Below are 15,619 nucleotides of genomic sequence, written 5' to 3'. Positions count from 1 at the left end.
ATCAATACCCTAATGGGTTAAAAAAAGGAAAGCACATGCCATTTTGTACCTAATTTGTCATGCAGTTTTATACCACCTTGTACCTAATTTATACCCAACAGTTTGAGTGGTAGATATAATGATGGGTTCGAAGTTCAGAGAAATTTAAGTTCTAATTACATTTGTTTACACTTATTGGATATATGGTCGTGTTCAATGATGTAACCTTTCTGACTTAGGATGTTCATATATATATAAAGCATTTTGCAGAGTATTAAACATGAAATAACTGTCAGTAAGCATTATTATTTATAAAAAAATATGTATAAGGTGGTTATTTAGTATTGAATGTTTAATCCACTTGATCAATAATTCTCTCTCTTAAAACACATTTAGAGATTAGTTTCTAGCTGAGCTCATTCTCTATTTCTATTCCCTGAACCTGTTCAAAGGAATAATCGTTACTGATCCAGCTTCTGACTCCTCTGGTCCTGAATCCCTAGTTATGTGACTTCTCTGAGAATAACTTTGGGAACTGGGCTCAATTCACTTTGCAAGTGTTCTTCAAATTCTATCTCTAGATGTCCTAAGTAGGGATGCAACAATGTATAAGAATTAAAACTAAGGATTTCTTTTTGAAAGGAAATAGGAGGAAGAGGCAGCATTATATAGTGGACAGAGTATTGGTTTTGGATTCTGGGGTCTTGAGTTCAGCTGGTTCTGATAGATATTAACTGTATGACCTTGAACATGTCACCTAATTTTCCTGTGCCTCATCTTCTCTCATCTGTAAAATGTGGTTGTTGGATTCAACAAGACTGTATTAAGCACCTGATATGTACCTACCATCATCCTAGACACTGAAGTACAAAGAGAAAAAAACAAAATAATCCCTGTCCTCAAGGACTGTTCTTGGGGGATTGGGGTGGAAAAGAAAAGAGAGGTCTGTAGAGGAAGTAAAATATAACCCAAGTTAGTATACATAAAATAAAGGCAAAATCCATACAAAGTAATTTCAGGCAGTTGAAAGGAAAGCACTAACAACCTAGGGGATTAGCAATAGTTTCTGCTGGTCCAGCTTTAAATCTAGAATTCTATTGATTTCATGTTTTCTTGCTTTTCTGTGGGAAGCATAATATTCCGAGAGCCAGGAGCAAAAGCTTTTCTGTGGGTTGGATTTAATCAGGTGCCGTTTGGGTCCAGTTTGAATATGTGAATATGTGTGGTTATGTTTGGAATTAGTTAGAATATTGAAAGGGGGTGTAGTTTGCAGAAAACTGTGAAAATGTTACCAAATGAAAGTCTGCCTCCTGTACTATGCTTCCAAGTGTAGAAAACGGTTCTTAATAATTTTTATGTCATTCTTTAAATTTCTCTTGAAATGAAACAATTTCCTTAAAAAATGGCTGGGGAATGACTTTTGAGTTGAGGTTGAAATAGTAAATGACGTGGGTCTATTCCGCTCGTGCATGAGAGACCTGGCCCTTCTGAAATGCCTCTGTCACACATTTGTCTCAGAGGGCAAGAGAAGCAGTGAAGCAGGTAAATGGCAGTTATGTTATTCTGAATCCTTCTTTACCACACCCCTCCCCTCTGGTAACCCTTCACAATGGTACAGTGGGTCAGAGAATAAATGCCAAGGAGAAATCACAGTGATTCAGTCACACAAGGGATTTCTTTTCATTTTAGAGTTCGCACAGTGGCTTTACCAGTGATGCTGAATCTGCCTGAGGGCTTGGGGCTTTGCAACATGTAATGAGAACATCTCAGAAAACATGACAGGCCCACAGAGAGACCATGGCTTCCTGCTGGGTCTTTGTACAGGCTTGGCATGGGAAAGCCAGCACCACGCACCAAGCTGTTCTCCTGCAAATGAGACATTCTGTGCAGAGCAGGAGTTCTTTTGCAATTAGGGCATTTGTGGCAATCATCTGGTTTTTTTAATTTTATTTTTATTTTTTGTCATTCAACTGCCTTGGATGTGTCAGATTCTAATATGGCGTATGCTTTTGTGGACTTCTATAGAGGCCCAGGGGCTGATCAGGAATATGGATCAAGAGTTCATAGGGTCATAGATTTAGAGTTGCAAGGGAATTTAGAAGGTATCTAGTTTAACACTATCATTTTTCAGATAAGGAAACTGAGGCCCACGGAGGTTTTAAGTGGCTTACCCAAATTCACATAGGTAGTAAATGTCAGAACTGGAATGCATTATCTATTAAGCAGCTACTTTCTGCCTGGCATTGTGCTAAGTGCCAGGGACATACACACAAAATATAAAATAATCCCTCTTTCCCACTTTCTAATGGAGGATATAATATATATGTATACTACTATATACAGAACAATACAAAATGTGGTCACAAGTCACTTAACTACAAGGTAATTAGGGAGGATAATGGCAGTTGGGGAGTGGGGCATTGTAGAAGGTGATGTGAAGATGTTACTTGAGCTATCAGGTGGTAGCAAAAATCCTTCCAGGGAAAGCATCATTTTCCAAGACAATACTCAGAATCAGATGTCCAAGTTCCACATTCTGATTTGTTGTGTTGTAAGAACAATAAGAATAATGAGGACAATGGATGTGGTACAGTGGTTTGGAGTCAAAGAAATTGGACTTTTAAATCTTTGCTTTTGGGACAAGGGGAAAATCACTCAACTTTTCTTGGTCTCAGTTTTTTCATCTGTAAAATGAAGGAATTGGACTTAATGATCTCTAAAGCCTTAACAACTTTATAGCTAATGATTCCAATTCTGAATTAGTTATTCTAGCTTAGCCTCAGTTTCCCCTGTAGAAGGAAATTGTTGGACTAAATTAGTGAAAGAGCCTCTTCATTAACCTCCCTACCCCAAATCTGTACTCCCTCCAGCCCCTTCTATAAAGTTCTGCCAATGTCCTTATGCACCTATAACAATATAGATATGTAATATATTTTACAAATATACTAATTAATACACTATATTCTTATGTCATAGCATCATAGCTACATAATATACTTAATAATAACATCTACCTCAATGGTACTGATGAGGATGAAATGAAATAAAATTTATAAGGTGTTTTTGCAAGCCTTAAAGCATGATGTAAATGCTGGTGACTATTATTAAGCTTAGATCTAACTGTCTCGACTTCTCTACCACTTTCCTATTGCTTCTAAGATAAAATATGAGCTCCTCTGTTTGACTTTTAAAGCCCTACCCAAACTATCTTTCCAGTCTCATTGGGACATTATGTCTCCTCCTACACTCTGTGATCTAGCTAAACAAGCCTTCACCCTGTTCTTCATAAACAAGATCTCATCTCCCATGTCCATGGTAGTCTCTCACGCCTAGGATGCAGTCCCTCCACATTCCCATCTCATAGATGCTCATTTCTATAGGATGTAGCTCAGGCACCATCCTCTGTATGAATCCTTTCCTGATTCCCCTACCCTACCCTCAACTGCTAGTGCCCTCCCTTCCAAACTATTTTGTATTTAATTACTTGGTATATATTAACTTTGCTTTTATGCGGTGTGCATTTCTTATGTACAGCATATGTATTTACTGTCTCCATTCCAGTGTAATCTCACTGTAAGGATTATTTCATTCTTCACACTTGTTTCTACAGCATTTAGCATATCTTAGCACACAGTAGGTACTAAATTAATTCTTGTTGTTTGGTTGACTGATTGATCAATGACTTTTGAGTTTTCTGACCATTTTAATTTATATGACTCCTGGAAGTCTATAATAACCATGGACATTTAGGTGGTATGACCCAGACAGAAGGCAAGTATATATTTCCTGTTTTATATCTATCTATCTATCTATCTATCTATCTATCTATCTATCTATCTATCTATCTATCTATCTATCTATCTATTTATCTATCTATCTATCTATATATATTCAAAGCAGCCCTCATGTAGAGGTAGAAGATATTTATGTTCAACAAGGCCATGTGAGGCTTTTCAAGAGATGTGTTGGTTAGATACCAGAGGGTGTTCCGCAGTGCAATTTGCATCCTTCTCATTTTGAATGAAAAGCACTTTAGGCAGAGGAAAAGTCAAGGGTACTTTTACACAGCTCTCCCAACTCTCACAGTGACGTAGAAGGGACACTGGATTTACAGTCAGAAGAGACTTTGAATCATCACTGGTAGATTGTGGTTGTTAAATGAATAAGTGTAAAATATGCTGCCATGTTGGCATCTGATACGATGTCTAATGCTCCTTATTTTTTAAACTACTTCATGTGTAATATATATGAAAAATACAACTAGTATGAAAAGGAAGATGCTCTTTTGATCAGATATTTATTAACTAGGTGACTCTGGGCAACATGCTTAATCTCTGTCTGCCTCACTTTCCTCAACTGTAAAATGGGATCAATAATATCTCCCAAGTTTGTCATAAGGATAAAAAGAGATAATATTTATAAAGCATTTTGCAGACCTTAAAGTGCTAATATAAATGATAGGTATTTTTCTCATTATAACACATAGTGAGGACTTGATAAATGCTTGTTCCCTTCCTTTTGGCCATGCCTGCAAATGCAAATTGGTATCATTTCAGTAAAATCTGTTTATATGGGATTGGAGGCTGGACATGAAAGCATGTATGCCATGAGCTACTCATTGCCTTGTTATTTTACTTCCATCATGTAGCTTTTCAATTTAGATTTTCCGTGGGCTTCCATAACATAAGGACAGCTTCAGAATGTAGGTGTCATTCTTTATAACCACTCAGTACGTCAGTGGAAAAAATAGTGGATGTGGTGTCAAAACTCCTGGGTTTGAATCCTGGGGCTGCTAAACCTCTGTTTCCTTATTGGCAAAATAAGAGGTCTTGACTTGATGAATTCTGAGGTTCCTTTAAGTTCTAAATCTATAATCCTATGATATTTTTTTCAATAAATGGATGGATAGATGGATGGATGGATGGATGGATGGATGGATGGATGGATGAAAAAGCAGTTTTTAAATGCCATATGCACAATGCTTTGCTAAGGGCTAAAGATATAAATAAATTTTCTAGTATTTGGAGTTCAGTGTTCAAAGTATTAGATAGTCAGGCCCCCTGCTTTTCTTTTTTCTGTTACTTCCTATCTTTCGGACAGTCTCCTTATCAGCAGCTTTATTAGAAAAGGGAGAAGTAGAAAAAAAGACAGAAGATGAGAATGGGAAGATACTCAAATCAGTTGACTGTTTCTCTGATAGATTTTTTAAATTTCCAGGACAACTAATATTTGCATAGGATTTTAAGGTTCTCAAGGTTCATTATGACATATTATCTCATCTGAGCATGATAATTGCCTTGTGAAGTGTAGATAGACCCATTATTCATTGGGAACTCCTGTATGGGGAAAATCCCCTGATCATTGCAGATTGTTACCATCTATGCAACACATAGTATTTGAGAGTTGCCTGAAGTGCTGAGAATTTAAGAGGCTCATCCAAGATTGAACTGCCACTGTGTCAGAGGCAAAATGTGAATCCAGGTCTTACTGACAAGGTTTCTATTCACTAAACCACACCACTTTTTGGACATGTAGATATTACTAGCCTCAATTTATAGATGAGGAAACTGAATCTCAAAGATATGAAAAGATTTTCCCAGAGTAACACAACTGCTAAGCGTCAGGACAAGATAAGAATCTAGATCTTCTAGAGTCCAGAACCAATGCTCTGTACACATTGCAATAGTGTCTCTTATTCAATCGGCATTCAGTATGGCAAAGTGCACTATGCTAGGCCCTGGAGGTACAATGATAGATGTGACATTAAGCCTGCTCCCAAGGACTTTGATGGAGGCTAAAAACTACAACATCTGAAGATGTTGCTTTGAAGTTTTTGTTGATTTCAATTCTCCATGCTAGTGCACTTCCCCTAAACCATGCATAATTGCGATTGAACTTTGCAAATCTATGATTAACACATGCTTTTTTAGACAAAGTTTTGAGATGGCCAAACGTACAACTGTTTTATTTTTATTTTCCTGAGCTCCCATTTCAAGAAAAGCTCTCTTTATAAAGTGTGTACAACAAAATCCCCAGCCTCCCTCAAAGTAGTGTGAAATTTAATTTGCTTGGGTTTATAATGGTCGTTAACTTCATCAAATGATGTGAGTCATAGAAATGGAAACTTACATGTTATTTGTACTAAAAAGAACCATCAGAACTTAACCAGAGCCATGTGAATTTACTATTTTAAATTCTCTTACAATTTAATCATTTGGGTTGTAATGAAAATATGTAGTTAGCACCTAGCAAATTTACATGTATAAATGAGATTGCAAAGACACTTCTTTGATGTACCTCATTTATCTCTCATCTTACATTCCTTCTTTTTCTGGACTTATAAACCAGAAAGCATAGAAATCTACCTTAAAAAATGAACATTAACTTTGGGATAGACTCTTCCAGCAAGACAACACATTGCCCAAAGTCAACAGGTAGAGAACAGCGGCATTTTATGGAGGCAATTATCACATATAGGCTGTATAGCTATGTCAAGTTAAAGGATGCTGAATTTTATAAGCCACAGATATCAAAACAGCAGAATGACTGTCACCACTCAACTCCCCAAACCAATTTAGCCTGTAAGCTATTTAAGAGAGAGCCTGGTGGTGATTAAGCTGACAGATGTAAGAACTGTAAGACAAAAGATATGCCCTTGATGGTTCACCATCACCATCAATTATGGAAATTCGTGAATGGATTATTCAAATGATCTCAGAAGACTAAATTATTCAAAAAGCTCTCAGTCAGAAGTATTTCCAGAAACTCCTGAATAGCTACATCTAAACTCATTCTAATTTTCAAATGGCTCACTGGCCTAAGTGGTATTTGAGGTACAGAACTCTACTGGTATACAAGTGACATAGGACTTTACGCTCAGAACCAGCATAAATGGAAATATTATTGGTATATATAAAAGAAGAATATTTAGCACTTCTCTAAAGACATAGACTTCCTCAGAAAGGGGACATTCTCCACCTTTATTCTTAGCTTTTTAATTTTGTTTAAAGTTTTATTGATACCTTCTTATTTCTTATACTGTAGTTTTTTTCTGCTTAAATCCCTCTCATTTTCCCTCTAATGTATCCTCTTTTGTAGCAAAGAAAGCATCCAATTGATACAATGATAAAGCCTAAAAGGGCTCACCCCACATATGTGGCTCCCCAACACTCTATTGATAAAAGGAAAATAGTATTTCTCTTATAATTTTCAGTTCTCCAGGAGGGAGAAAGGTCACTACAATTTATCAGAATCCCATTGCCATGGATACACATTCTCTCACAGGATTTAGATAACGGAGAACTCCAGGGCAGGAGCTATGAAAACTATGGTAGAATTATAACATAGTTCATTATATGAATTTGAATCTTGTATCTCTTATTATAATGTAGCCATAGATGACAGAAGAACACAACACATTTAGAATACAAGACAGGTGTTAGCCTTGTCCTCCAATACCAGTCTTAAAATGGACTGCTTCTCTTTCACTCTCTTTACTTTACTTTTCTTACTGTCTTCACTTTCTCTTTCACACTCTTGCACCAAGCTCAAATCTTGCCAAGTGATCACTTGGCAAGTAATGTTTCCCTGTGGCTTATCTGGAGGGTGGTATGGTATTGTAAAAAGAGAACTGTGCAAGAAAAGAAGAGCCTAGGTCCTCACACTGCGATGATCTGTTTTGTGACCTTGGTAAATTTGTATCACTTCATGGAGCCTTGATTTTTTCAAACATAAAATGGATTGGCCTGGATCAAGAGGTCCATGGATGAATTTCTGGGTTTTCATGAATTTGGATATTAAAAATCTTTTTTCCCCACCAACTTCTCATTGAAATTTAGTATTTCCTTCGATTGTTTAAAAATATTTTTCCTTTAGGTTCATTGACTTCACTAGACTGCCCAAGGAGTTCGTGCTAAAAAAAACATTTAAGAACCCCTCACCTAGAGGGTCTCAAAGGTCCCTTCTAATGTTAATATTCTATGATTGTGTGCAAATCCAAGAGGGGAGTCTGAGTGGAGTATAATTCTTTTCTTCTCTCTCTACATTATATTCCTTGGTGCTTTTGTCCACAGGCATGGGTTCATTTATCATTTTTAGGCAAGTGATTATTGGATCTATGCATCTAACCCTAAGCTCGCTCCTGAATTCCAGTCCTCCTTGATCATCTTCCTGCTAGACAGCCATATCTGGATATCTCATCAGTATCTCAAAATCACTGTGTCTAACACAGATCTTTTTACCTACATTCCACCAAATTCTTCACACCTCTGATTGAAGCATTTATCCTTGGATCCATTGACATATCTGTCATTTCATCAATGTTTACCCTTACTCCTGTGGTGGAGATCTCAACCCATCCATTCTTCTAGCCTGTGTTGTCCCACAATTACAACACTGAGGATCTATCCAATTACCATAGTAGGTGCTTAATGAATATTCATTGACTGACTGATTCAATGAAGCAGGTGGGCAGATCAATAAGTATCACTCACCCTTGACTATGTTATCAGAGGCAGCTAGGTGGTATAGAGCACCAGTGCAGGAGTCAGGAGGAACTGAATTCAAAGCTCACCTCAGACACTTGTCACACTCTAGCTGTGTGACCTTGGGCAAGTCACTTAACCCCAATTGCCTCATCCTGGGTCATCTCCAGTCATCCTAATGAATATCTGGTCACTGGATTCAGATGGCTGTGGAGGAGAAGTGAGGCTGGTGACCTGCACAACCCTCCCTCATTCACAAAGTCAAGTACAAGTCACGTCACTATTTCTCTCATGGCATGGTCTTCTTACAACCCCTATGTGACCAGCCCACATTTTTTTCTAGTCATACATTTCTCTAGTGATATCCTTTATGTAGCTTCTCTTTTTCTGTAATGTGTTGAAGAATATCTATATCTTTATTTGTCTATATCAATAGATAACATTTTTATAGCCATTACTATGTGCCAGACATTGTACTAAGTACTTTTCAATTATTATTCCATTTGATCCTCACAACAGCCTTGAAAGACAGGTTCTATTATTCATATTTTACAGATGAGGAAACTGGCAAACAGAATTTAAGTGCCTTTCCAGGATTATACGCAGCTAGGAAGTGTCAGGGACCAGATTTAACTTGAACCAGATCATGAATCTACCATAAGCTTTTTCATTTCTTTTTGGATAACACGGAACTGGAAATACTTTGAGACTAGAGTATTGCATATTATGAGGTCTGCAAATATTCCCGTTTGCATATAACATTTTACTTTAAGCCTCAGAATATTGCAGAACCTCCTAAATAAGATCTATAATTATGGATTGTAGTGAAATTCTCCATACAGGAAAATCCAAGTGGATGAGTAATGACTATTGTACAAATAGACATATGGATGAATAACTCATGCAGCTTGACCATCAGTTCATGTACCTCGGGTAGACATTATAAAAGGGCAATGAGTTGGAACTATATGTGTGAAAAAGGACAAGATTGCCTTTGAGAAATGTACAGTGCTTTTGATGACCCCATTTCTTCCTGAAATAGTTATGTGAATCTAAATATTAAGTTTATTTTTACTACCATGCTATCCATCTATATAGAACATCATAGTGTTTACCCTCTTTACTAAATCTTACATCTCATGCCTCATCTTCTTTGGCCTTGCTATAGTTTTTGATAATATTAACCACCATTTTCTCTTTCTCAGTTTCCATGACTCTGTTCTCTTCTGGCTTTTCTCCTACTTCTATAATTGTGTCATGTTAGTCTTCTTTTCTAGATAATTATCTGATGCACTTCCCTGTTTCTTTTCCTTTCTACATATATTATATTCTTTGGTGGTCTTGTCCACAGTCATGGGTACATTTATCATCTTTAGGTAAGTGACTATGGAATCTATGTATCTAACACCAATCTTGCTCCTAAATTCCAGTCCTCCTTGGCCATCTTCCTGCTAGACATCCCAATCTGGACATCTCATCAATATATCAAACTTGAAGACAGACCTCTTTACCCACCTCCCACCAAATTCTCCACTCCTCTAAACCTCTTTATTTCTATTGAGGGTATCACAGTCCTTTCAGTTACAGTATTTATAACCTTAGAGTAATCATTGATTCTTCCACTTCCTAGAGCTCTTGCACCAAGCTCAAATCTTGCCAAGTTTTTTTTTTTTTAATTTTGCCTCCATAGTACCTTTATGTCCATCTCCATCCTACCTGGTCTATTTCAATGGAATCCTAATTGAGGATATCCCTCTCTCCAGTCCCTCCTCCGATCTTTTTTCCAAATCCATCATTCACACAACTTGCCAAAATAATCTTTCAGAAGCAAAGGTTTGACCGCATCACTTTATTTTTCTTTTTATTTATTTATTTAGTAATTATTTATTTATTTTTAGTTTTCACCATTCATTTCTGCAAGATTGTTCCAAATTTTCTCCCCATCTCTCCCCTCCTACCCAAAATACCATACATTCTGATTGCCCCTTAACCCAATCTACCCTCCCTTGTATCATACCCCTCCCTTCCATTATCATCATCTTCTGTCTTTTCTTAAAGGACAAGATAGATTTCTATACCCCATTACCTGTATTTCTTATTTCCCAGTTGTATACAAAAACAATTTTCAACATTAGTTCCTAAAACTTTGAGTTCCAACATCTCTCCGTTCCTCCCTCCCCACCCATCCCCACTGAGAAAGCAAACAATTCAATATAGGTTTTTTATGTGTAGTTTTGCAAAAGATTTCCATAGTAGTCATGTTGCGTAAGACTAACTATATTTCCCTCCATCCTATCCCACCACCATTTATTCTATTCTCTCTTTTGACCTTGTACCCCGCAAAGTGTGTACATTTTGTCCCTCCTCCCATTTGACCTGCCTTGTATCATCCCCCGCATCCCACTTATCCCCTTTTCCCCTACTTTCCTGTAGTGTAAGATAGATTTTCATATCAAATTTGAGTGAACATGTTATTCCCTCCTTAAGCCAAATGTGTTGAGAGTAAACTTCATTTTTTCCCCTTTCACCTCCCTCCTTTTCTCCTCCAGTGAAAAATTTTTTTCTTGCCTCTTTTATGAGAGATAATTTGCTCCATTCCATTTTCCTTTTCTCCTCCCAATATACTCCTCTCTCACCCCTTAATTTTATTTTTTAGATATCATTCTTTCCTATTCAGCTCACTCTGTGCTCTCTGTATATATACATACATACATACATACACATACGCATATATATGTATACACACACACATATATGTGTGTAAGTGCGTATAATCCCTCCAACTACCTAAATACTGAGAAAAATTACAAATATCTTCTTTCCGTGTAGGAATATATTCAGTTAAACTTTAGAAAGTCCCTAGTCCCTTATGATTTCTCTTTCCTGTTTGCCTTTTCATACTTCTCTTGATTCTTGTGTTTCAAAGTCAAATTTTTTATTCAGTTCTGCTTTTTTCATCAAGAATGCTTGAAAGTTTTCTATTTCATTGAATGACCATTGTCCCCTAAAGTATTATACTCAGTTTTTCTGGGTAGGTGATTCTTGGTTTTAATCTTAGTTCCTTTGACTTCTGGAATATGATATTCTATGCCCCTCAATCCCTTAATGTAGAAGTTTCTAGATCTTGTGTTATCCTAATTGTATTTCCACAGTACTCAAACTATTTCTTTCTAGCTGCGTGTAATATTTTCTCCTTGAACTGGGAACTCTGAAATTTGGCTCCAATATTTCTAGGAGCTTCTCTTTTCAGATCTCTTTCAGGAGGTGATTGGTGGATTCTGTCAATATTTATTTTGCCCTCTGGTTCTGGCATATCAGAGCAGTTTTCCTTGATAATTTCATGAAAGATGATGTCTAGGCTCTTTTTTGATCCTGGCTTTCAGGTACTCCCATAAGTTATAAATTGTCTCTTCTGGATCTATTTTCTAGGTCAGTTGTTTTTCCAATGATATATTTCACATTATCTTCTATTTTTTCATTCTTTTGATTTTGTTTTGTAATTTCTTGGTTTCTCATATATTCTTTAACTTCCATCTGCTCCATTCTAATTTTTAAAGAACTATTTTCTTCAGTGAGCTTTTGAAGCTTCTTTTCCATTTGACTAATTCTGTTTTTTAAAGTGTTCTTCTCCTCATTGTCTTTTTGGGCCTCTTTTGCCAATTGAGTTAGGCCATTTTAAAAAATATTATTTTCTTCAGCATTTTTTTGGATCTCCTTTAGCAAATTATTGACTTACTTTTCATGATTTTCTTGCATTGCTTTCATTTCTTTTCCCAATTGTTCCTCTACCTCTCTTACTTGATTTTTAAAATCCTATTTGAGCTCTTCTGTGGTCTTGAGACCATTGCATATTTATTTTGGAGGTTTTAGATGCAGAATCCTTGACTTTTAGATCTTCCTCTGATGGTATTCATTGTTCTTCCTCATCTGAAAGGATTGAAGAAAATACCTGTTCACCAAGAAATCAGCCTTCTATAGTCTTTTCTTCCCATTTTTTTGACATTTCTTAAGCCATCTACTTGATTTTTGAGTCCTTTGTCAAGAGGAGGGTATACTCTGGGGACCTATAATTTCTCAGTGCATCCAAAGTGGCAAAATCAAGAGTAAACTCCTCTCCTGGCCTGCACTCTTGTCTGGGAGCAATCACAGGCAGTCTGTTCTGTCCTGGATCTGCCTTCATGATTCCCTTTCCAGTGCTTCCACCAGCTCTACCACCAGCACTCTTCCTCAACCCAGGAGAGCCACTCAAGGGTGAGACTCAGATCAGCTGCTCAATTCCCTCAGGGTCTTTAGGTGGAGGGCTCCAAAAATGGATGCTGCCACTGCAGTGGCTGCTACTGGTGAGTCCAGACCCACCCAAGTGAAAGAGCTTTCTTGCTGACCTTTGAAGCTGTCTTTGGCGTTTTGGGGTTGAGCCATCTGGGAACTGCTGCTGCTGGCATCACCCTGAATCCTGTTCCCAGTCCTGTCTTTGCTGTATAGCCCAAGCTGGGCTGCGCCCTGCTCTGTGCCTAGTGTGATAGACATTTTCTGTATGCCTTCCAGGCTGTCTTGGACTGAAAATCTCTTTCACTCTGTAGTTTTGTGGCTTCTGCTGCTCTAGAATTTGTTTAAGGTCATTTTTTTACAGATATTTTATCTGTTATGGGGGAGAGCTTCTACATGTCTGTCTTTCTACTCCACCATCTTGGTCCTGCCTCCTCCCCCATCACTTTGCTTTTCAAAAGCAGTCCTTAGGTTCCTGATATCTCTCAAAAAAAAAATATGGACTGCCATTTATTGCCCTTTATAATTCAATTCTACCATGCTTACTTAGTTTTATTTTATTCACTCTTACATCCCAACCAAGCTGAGTTACTGGTTAGCATATTATGACCTCACAACTGCAAAGCTGCTCATGTTATCTCCATTCCTGGGATTCGTGCCCTCTTTCTCCCAAACTCACATATTTTTCATCAAAGTATTATTGACATCTGAAATATTACCTCCTCCATGAAGCCTTCCTTGAATGTCCCCACTCACTTGTCATCAGTGTTCTTCTTTAAATGTATTTGCTTCTCTGTCTTCACGTTGTATCCCCTCTCCCCACGTAAACTTGTTGAGATCAGAGACTATTTCATTTTGATTTTTGTATGTACACTGTCTAGCCCAGTCCCTTGCACAGAGTAACTGCTCAATAAACATTGGAGTTAAATCAAATTGAGAGTTGAATGAGATCTTTGAATATTATTAGAAAACAAAGAAACAATTCCCACTTTTAACCAGGACTGTAAAATGATTTCAGGGTATAGTTAATGTGACTTGATAGCAATTCTCTGAATCATCATTTTAAATGCTATTCTACTTTTAGTGGCCCTTTCTTTTCACAAATGGGAAAAGAAGTCTCTAACGAGTTCAATAGTCACTCTCAGATTCATTCTGAGTTTTCTTGACAGTAGCAGGACTGAGACCAAGGGTTTTATTCACTGCCTTTGTTACTTTGCAGAAAGCAGACAATGAATAAAAAATATGTAACATCCAACAAGTTCCTACTGGAAGACATCTGTCTTTGTTACTTCAGATTAAATATGAAGTCCTCCACTCCTTTCAGGTTTGCAGCATTCTTTAAATTCAAACACTGCTTCTCAGTACCCCCTCTGAACACTGTGACTAATCTTCATTGCTTCATATTCCTCACCTCTCCAAAATCTAACTGAGAATTCACATTTCTCAAGTTTTCTTTGATTAAGCCAACTCCGTATTGATATTTTTTAGCTCCATTTACACTTTGGTATTACCTTTGCATGAAACTTACTTGCCCTATTTTAGTGTGCTTAATATGCTGTCCTATATCTTTTCTGTGCCTTTATGTAATAGCTTGCCAACTGGACTGTAAGAATATTTTTTCCTTTTCTGTCCTCCCATGGTACCTAGGAAAGTGCTTTTTAACACAGTGGGTGTTTGATCAAAAATAATAATACCTAACACTTATGTAATACTTTGTAGACCTTATTTCATCCTTTTGATAAGTCTTTGATGCAGGAGGTAATGTTTTCCTTATTTTGCAGATGAGGAAATAAGAGTGCAGAAGCATTAGTCGTTTGTCCATGGTTGTACTGCTACACTGTGAGGCATGAGTCAAACCCACACTTCTCTTGACAGAAAGACAATTGCTTTTTCATCGTGATGAAGTTTATCTCTTTATATCAAAGACATAGTCTAGTTGAGTGCTATCATCATCATCACCACCACCACCACATTATAACTTTGTTTTCTTTTTCATTACAAACTTGAGAGTCAATAACCATGAACAGCTAGGTGGTACAGTACTTAGAGTGCTGACTTGGACTCAGGAAGACCAGTTACAATCCCGCCTCAGGTATTTACTAGCCAAGTGACCCTGAGTAAAGCACTTAATCTCTGTTTGCCTCAGTTTCCTCAACCAGAAAGTACAGATAACAATAGCACCTACCTTCCAGGTTTGTTTTGAGAATCCAGTGAAATAATATTTCTAAAGCACTTTGACAGCTTAAATGTGCCATATAAATGCTATTTATAATTTTTATGAACATTTCAACATACTAGGAATAGAAAGAGAGTTGTATGTGAAATTGTGAACTGTTGTCATACACTTTTTAAAGTGTATATGAAATTGAATGCAGTGATAACAAGCTTGACTGCTTGTCTGTGACCCCATCTGAACTTCCTGAGACCAATTTTTAAATAAGCCTCTTAAATCTCCAGAGGATATAGATTTTTTCAGTGGAGGAAGCCTCAACTGCTGTTCCAGGTGACTATCCTCCTCCTCTGTTACTCCTGCTTCTCTTTTTAGGTCTGCCAACTTGCAATCATTTTCTCTTACAAAGTTGTCAGCATCAGGTATGATTATTTTCCCATTTGCATCCTAATGATGCAGCTTGGAATGTCATCTGTGCGAAAGGAAAGAGAATGAGCAGTGTGGGACCACACCTTGACAATCTGCTCCCTGCAACAAGTAGCGAGTTAGGAAGCTGCTGTCTGTGATTTCAATTTATTTATCTCCATTTCAGTTTAACATTAAGTCCTTCATAGTACAAGTTGTACCCTCACAATTCTCCTTCCATGATCAGAAGGTGATGCAAGGAAAGCCAATGTAAAGAGTGCTCATAACACATTTTCCAGTCACCTAACATCGTACC

General features: G+C 37.3%; 1 protein-coding gene across 2 annotated transcripts in view; it reads left to right on the top strand.

Moving 5' to 3' along the window:
* Positions 1-15,619, top strand: part of GRIN2A (glutamate ionotropic receptor NMDA type subunit 2A) — a 506,391-nt gene that overhangs the window by 351,698 nt on the left and 139,074 nt on the right. The gene's annotated exons all lie outside the window — the stretch shown is intronic.

The sequence above is a fragment of the Notamacropus eugenii genome, chromosome 1 (genome assembly GCF_028372415.1).
Source record: "Notamacropus eugenii isolate mMacEug1 chromosome 1, mMacEug1.pri_v2, whole genome shotgun sequence".
In the NCBI taxonomy this organism is placed as follows: domain Eukaryota; kingdom Metazoa; phylum Chordata; class Mammalia; order Diprotodontia; family Macropodidae; genus Notamacropus; species Notamacropus eugenii.
This window is presented reverse-complemented; position numbering and strand designations above follow the sequence as displayed.